At 32.0% G+C, this 6,893-nt stretch overlaps 1 long non-coding RNA gene across 1 annotated transcript; it reads left to right on the top strand.

The window, feature by feature from the left end:
* The first annotated feature begins 4,987 nt into the window (after window positions 1-4,987).
* Window positions 4,988-6,633, top strand: LOC138339595 (uncharacterized). Its single transcript, XR_011212444.1, has 2 exons — window positions 4,988-5,073; window positions 6,345-6,633. It is a non-coding gene; the product is annotated as an uncharacterized lncRNA (long non-coding RNA).
* Window positions 6,634-6,893: the final 260 nt, after the last annotated feature.

Here is a 6,893-nt window from a genome sequence, read left to right on the forward strand (position 1 = left end):
TAGAACTATGAGGAATGGAAAGAAAAAGTAATGTGGTTTGCTAGAATATCAATAATACGTAATTACTATTTTACCCTTGCATGATAACATAATTATGAAACTGCCATTGGTCATCCTACTTCATCATGCTTCTACATAGTAGTAATATATATATATATATATATATATATATATATATATATTTCATACTTACACTTGATAAATCTTTTGTTATAGAATTGTCTCAACTTTCCAACTTACTCCTTGATAAATCTTTTGTTATAAAATTGACTTAGATGTACGTAAATGGTCCAAACATGTTTGTCTTGTTTAATAGGAGTGAAAAAGAATAAATATATCCTTTTGCTAAGTAAGACGTATATATAATTAATTTCACACATTAATTATTTTTTTCCTTAATTTTAACTCCTTTAATTCAATAAATCATTTGAGTTGATCATCTTAAATAACCATTGTAATTTACCTAGACCCTTGAACCTAATCTCGTGATGACTTTCCTTTAGCTACAAGCTTCACGATACTCAACAGTTGCATCTTGCATAGTTTCAATTAATTCAGCCACCATATTGCACATATAAAATCCAGACCCATGCTTATTGGGCACATGATCACATCATCGAATCCAAGAAAATACAACTCTCACATTTAGCAATAATTGAGGCAACAAGGAACGCACATTCACATTTTTTAAGTTATAACTCATAGACAAGCTTGATTTCTAAATTATTTTGTTCCATAGACGATCATTACTGATCATCTATGCCTTATATGATCCCTAAGGCCAGATACTAATTGGAACCTTCTTAGTTCCAATTAATTTGCTTGTGTAGCTTCAGTCGGGACTACGACTCTAGTTCACTTCGTTGAGATACCAATTGGACTCAACTCATACGACAAGCGACAATAATAGCTAGCAATCCCCACAAAACTCCTAATTTCAATCACAGAACTTGGTCGAATCGAATTCTTAACCGCCTCAATCTTTAACTAATGGTAACGAGACCTTAAATCAATCTTAAAGAAAAACGATGCACCGACAATTGGTCAAAAAGGTCATCTATCTGAGGCAATGTATACTTGTTCTGAATGGTAACCCTATTATACTTTTAGTAATCTATAGACATCCTCTCTTGCTATGATGGTGTTACCACTTTTGTTGCTCGAGTTCGAACAGTAGAGTGAAGGAGGAAAGATATGACTTGTATCAATATCACCTAGTTATCAGTTGGATTTATGTCATAGCATGAAGGAGTAGAAAGAAGTAACTCCCAAAGTCCTATAGCCTATCGAAGAAAAGTACGGATGTCATCGTACCATTCTCCAAGACTCCACTAGACTCATTGTGGTACAATGATATCAATGAACCTAGACTCTGATATCCATTTTGTCACGACTCAGACCCTCGTGATTGACACCACACTAACCCTCCGGTGGGAGAACCATTACTACAATTAAAATGAATAAGTTTTTATGAAAACTAAGGAATTTAAAGATATTGAATTAAATAAAGAAACTATATAATTAATATGGAGTCCCCATAAACTCCAAAGGTTTAAACAAATAACTAACCAAACTAATGTGGAAGAACAACCCCTAAAACCTGAAAGTCATTGTACCAAAACTCAACTAACGACAATTCTAAGAGAAAAGGGGTACAACCCTGAAACTAAACAACACCTTAAACAAATGGTCTAAGTCTGAAAAGAGTAAACTCAAACAAGATCGACTCTAGCAGCCTGAAAGAACTGACTCACCCTTAAATCCACTCGATGCTCAATAGTCACCTAGCATAGGTGTATCAATAGCCACCCAAAGATGTCATGTACTCAACAAAGAAAGAGCAAGTGCAATATCAGTACACAACCACAGTGTACTAGAAGGGTCACGCGGTGACTATCCCATTAAGTGCAACATAAGTCAATGCAACATAATAATAACATGCATACGTCTAACATATACAATATCATCATCATTTACAATCAACAGAGCATTTCAAAATTCTCAAATATCACAGTTATATCAAGTAGTTGGTCCTCTCGTGGAACTAAAATCGAAACATAGCATATCAGAATGTGGTACCCGATTTAATTTTTATGCCAAGATATGGAAACTGATCCCAATTAGTTATGACGGAACGTGGCAACCGACTTCAATGTGATAACGATCACAACTAGTCATGCCGGAATGTGGCAACTTATGCCAATTAGTTTTGCTAGAACGAGGCAGCTGATCCATTGAACACACCACAATCACAATCACAAGTATATTCTCAACACCATACAATCAAAAAGTGATTCATGATATATAATTATTCATCTATCTCGTTTAAAATAAGTGTGATTAATAATACAACATTCACATACATACATGTATTATAATGAAGAAAGAATAAACATACATCAAATAATCATAGAATTAGAACCATCACCTACCTTGAATTCAAGCTTGAATCCGTTAAGACACTTGAATCTTCCCTTTCCAGATTCTTTCCGTTTGTTCTAGGTTTACAAAAAACAATTTATACGCAAGGATCAACAATCAAAGGTCCAATCATTCGGATTATAATGAACACAATAAAGCTAGAGCAAATCCATGATCCCCATACCCAAATTAGTGCTTTTCCCACCATAATTCTCAGATAAAAAACCTCCCCCATTGGTAATGACCCAATAAACTAAATTCTACAGATTGAAACATGGATTCAGAGAGTAAAAACCTTACCTTTAGCCTCAATAACGGTGACAACCGTCAAGAACACACCTTGGGTCGTTCCGTAGCTCTCAAAGTTAAAAAATGTACAATAAAACATTTTTGGAGGTTTACTTCCGACTTAAGTCGCGTTTGATCCGTCATGGTGGCACTCACCCCGCTACAACGTCCTTGACACTACGGAAGAAATCCACCCGACGAATTGAACTGAACCAGTGAGAAAAATTAATGATTCCAAGACCCCATTTGACACACACCTTCAACAACCGAGACTCAAAAATTACCGTTCACGCAAAGATCAATTTCACGAGTTCTATTCACCTGAATTCGATTTCATAAAGTCGTACGGGTTCCTTAACGTCTTGTTTATCTACTCATGTAATTAAAATCATAAATAGGTTTCTCATTCGTTAGCAGATTTTCCTAGACCTTATCGACTCCGATTTCATCCAAACCTGGACAAGACTAGAAAATCTCAAATTAGTACGAAAAGGTATTCTAGCCTCAATTTTTTCCCCATTAACTTTTTCCTAACGATGAAAATCATGTCGTTACATTTTTTTCATTAAAAATGGTAATAATAAAATAAGATTGACGTGTTTCAAAAATCAAATATCAACTTACATGAATTTATCCCACATTTTAGCATAGCAAGTTAATATAAATGAACTAGCTATTAATAATATCTAATTTATAAAGATTAGGGATCAATTTAAATAAATAATATTATAAATCAACTTTGAAATAGAAAAAATATTTCCATGGATACGTAAATAAATTATTTTTGGGAGGACAATAATATGAATATAGCCCAAGGAACATTTTTTTTTTACTCAGTAGATGTAGTAGATAAAAATAATTGTGTCGTGACTTAAAATTTATGAATTATAAATTTATAAATGATTTGGATTATATTAAATTCATTAATAAATTTGTAACACTCCTAAAATACTATACTAAGATTCGCATGTCGATACATCATTGCTTAATTACTATAAGGTGTTTTAATCTCATTTTGGGAACTTGAAATTTTGTGATAATTATAAACGTGCCAAACATAAATTGTTATCGTAATTTAAGGTATTGCATGGGAGAAATCCACGCGCCGACTTGAAGTGAACCTGTGAGCAAAATTAATAATTCCAAGACCCCATTTCACACACACCTTCAACAACCGTCACTCTAAAAATACCGTTCACGCAAAGATCAATTTCACAAGTTCTATTCACCTGAATTCAATTTCATAAAGTCGTACGAGTCCCTTAACGTCTTGTTTATCTACTCATGTAATGAAAATCATAAATAGGTTTCTCATTCGTTAGCAGATTTCCCTAGACCTTATCGACTCCGATTTCATCCAAACCTGGACAAGACTAGAAAATCTCAAATTAGTACGAAGAGGTATTCTGGTCCCAATTTTTTCCCCATTGACTTTTCCCTAACGATGAAAATCATGTCGTTACATTTTTTCATTAAAACTGGTAATAATAAAATAAGAATAACGTGTTTCAAAAATCAAATATCAACTTACATGAATTTATCCTACATTTTAGCATAGCAAGTTAATATAAATGAACTAGCTATTAATAATATCTAATTTATAAAGATTAGGGATCAATTTAAATAAATAATATTATAAATCAACTTTGAAATAGAATTTTTTTTTCATGCATACGTAAATAAATTATTTTTGGGAGGACAATAATATGACTATAGCCTAAGGAACATTTTTTTTACTCATAGATGTAGTAGATAAAAATAATTGTGTACTGATTTAAAATTTATTAAGTATAAATTTATAAATAATTTGGATTATATTAAATTCATTAATATATTTGTAACACTCCTAAAATATTAGACCAAGATTCGCATGTCGATACATCATTGCTTAATTACTATAAGTCGTTTTAATCTCATTTTGGGAACTTGAAATTTTGTGATAATTATAAACGTGCCTAACATAAATTGTTATCGTAATTTAAGGTATTGCATGGGAGTATTTGGGTAAACTGACTAACTATACACACACACATATAAATATGTGTGTGTGTGTGTATATATATATATATATATATATATATATATATATATATATATATATATATATATATATATATATATATATATATATACTGGAGTATATGTATGCAATTTGGGGCAACACTATTTTATTGGGCAACACCTTTTGGTGACATCTGTCCATGTGATGAGGATCATTTGTGTAGATATATATTTCACACCTCCTCTTGTGAATTTCGTATTACTTGAATTTTAGGAACCTTTAAACATTAGCTAAATAGCTGTTCTTCAAAATCTAGAGAAAAACTAGATCTTTTTTGCTGTAATTCGACACACTTCATCTTGGTAAGTGATAAAGAATTTATTTTAATACTGGGTAATGTTTTGTAGTTTAATCATATCTTGTTCAATATAACTTTTTTTTTACAATGAGTATATATGATTTTGAAAGATAATGCATAATTCTACAACTCATATGCTTATGAAAAACTCTAATTTTGCTGTTATGGAATCGAAGTATCGGACGCAACATAGGACAAGTTATGTCCAGCTTCTGGAATTAGAAACCCTGTATGTTCAATTGTTAGTGCTTTGATTATATCTTTTCGTACAAAACGTATTTTGAGGTGATTCTTGATTATTTGCAAGCTTATAGATGTACCTACATCTTTTATGAAGGATACAAAGTCCAGTTTTGCCATTTTCTCTTTCAAATTTTAGTGCGACATGAGACATTAAGTTTGCCAAATCACTGTACTGGAACAATATTTGTATTCGTAAAGGCTAACCATACTTGTGATGGTTATCCTATTTTGATTCGACATTTTTAAGATACTAGGAATTAAGAAGTTATTTAATTGTATTTTTAAGGTTGTATATACTCGTGAACAAGTTGAGGACCTTTATACGTTGGTTGGTCTACGTTTGAACTCTTAAAGTCGTGTTGGACTGTTTCTTTGATAAAGAGTTGAGGTTTGTGTATAAACTTATACTTGTACTATTTTTACCTATGTTATATCTGAAATATTATTTTGGTACCTTGGTTACCTCTTGTCACTTTGAATTATTGTGTTGTTGTCATTTGTGACGTTAAAGACTCTTGTATAACTCTCCCACTTGTACGGATTGTTTGATCACTTGGCATTCTTGTTAGGAGCTTGTCCTTTTTGTGGATGTGAGTTTTTCACTATTGGCATGCCTCTTGATTCGGATAATTTCCCATCTTGACTCTGGACTTTTAGTTTGTCTTAAGTGTGGGAGTTGTCCATTTTAAGTATGAACTAGAAATTCATTTTTAATATGGTTCTTGATTATCTTGATTATTGAGATTTAACCTTTCTTGATTTTAATCGTGTTAGGTGTGATGACATGATGTATATATTGGGCGAGTCTTTGTTATTGAATCTCTTGGAAATGGGTCTATGAGGGTTGTTGACATTTGGAGCTTTAATTATCCAACTTGATGTATATTGTTTACTTGATTTACTAATTATATTTTAATTATGTTGCCCTTGATTTGGGAATGATAACTTGGTGAATCTAACGGTGCCAGATCTATAGTGTTTACACCACTAAACTTTACGCTTAGCCATAGTTATTTCTATCGTCTATCGTAGGGAATGTTCGAGAGGACACTTGAAGTTGGTCATTGAAGTTGGAGATTTTGAAAGCCTTAAGGAAGATCACACTTGCATGTAGGCATATATATACTTTGTATAAACTTTGGGACATGTGCACGATTTATGTGTTATATATTTACATGAGATTTTGAGGATTGATTTGGTCATGTCACCATGAGTTGTAATATAAGTATGACTATAGATATTTATCTTTTTGGGGTGTGTAAACCCAAGTCTTGTAATATAATAATTTACTATATGTCTTGTAAATCGTGTGAGGCATGAACATGTTGATTTTTTCTATATGGAAGTTGGTAATACTATTTTTATTTCGTCCTTAAATGTGAGGATAATATATGCATGAACACTTGTCGGTTATTTGCTCAACAAATTTTGGGAGTTTTTTTCATCGTTAGTTAAAATTTCGTGCCATATAAATTTTGACCTCAATTAGACATTTAAAGAGGGTAATATGCACATCCTTAGCTAAATTATTCATTATGAACCTAATCCCTCAACTAGATAAAAAAAATATCAGTATGTCTT

This window comes from Solanum lycopersicum, chromosome 11 (genome assembly GCF_036512215.1).
Source record: "Solanum lycopersicum chromosome 11, SLM_r2.1".
Lineage (NCBI taxonomy): Eukaryota > Viridiplantae > Streptophyta > Magnoliopsida > Solanales > Solanaceae > Solanum > Solanum lycopersicum.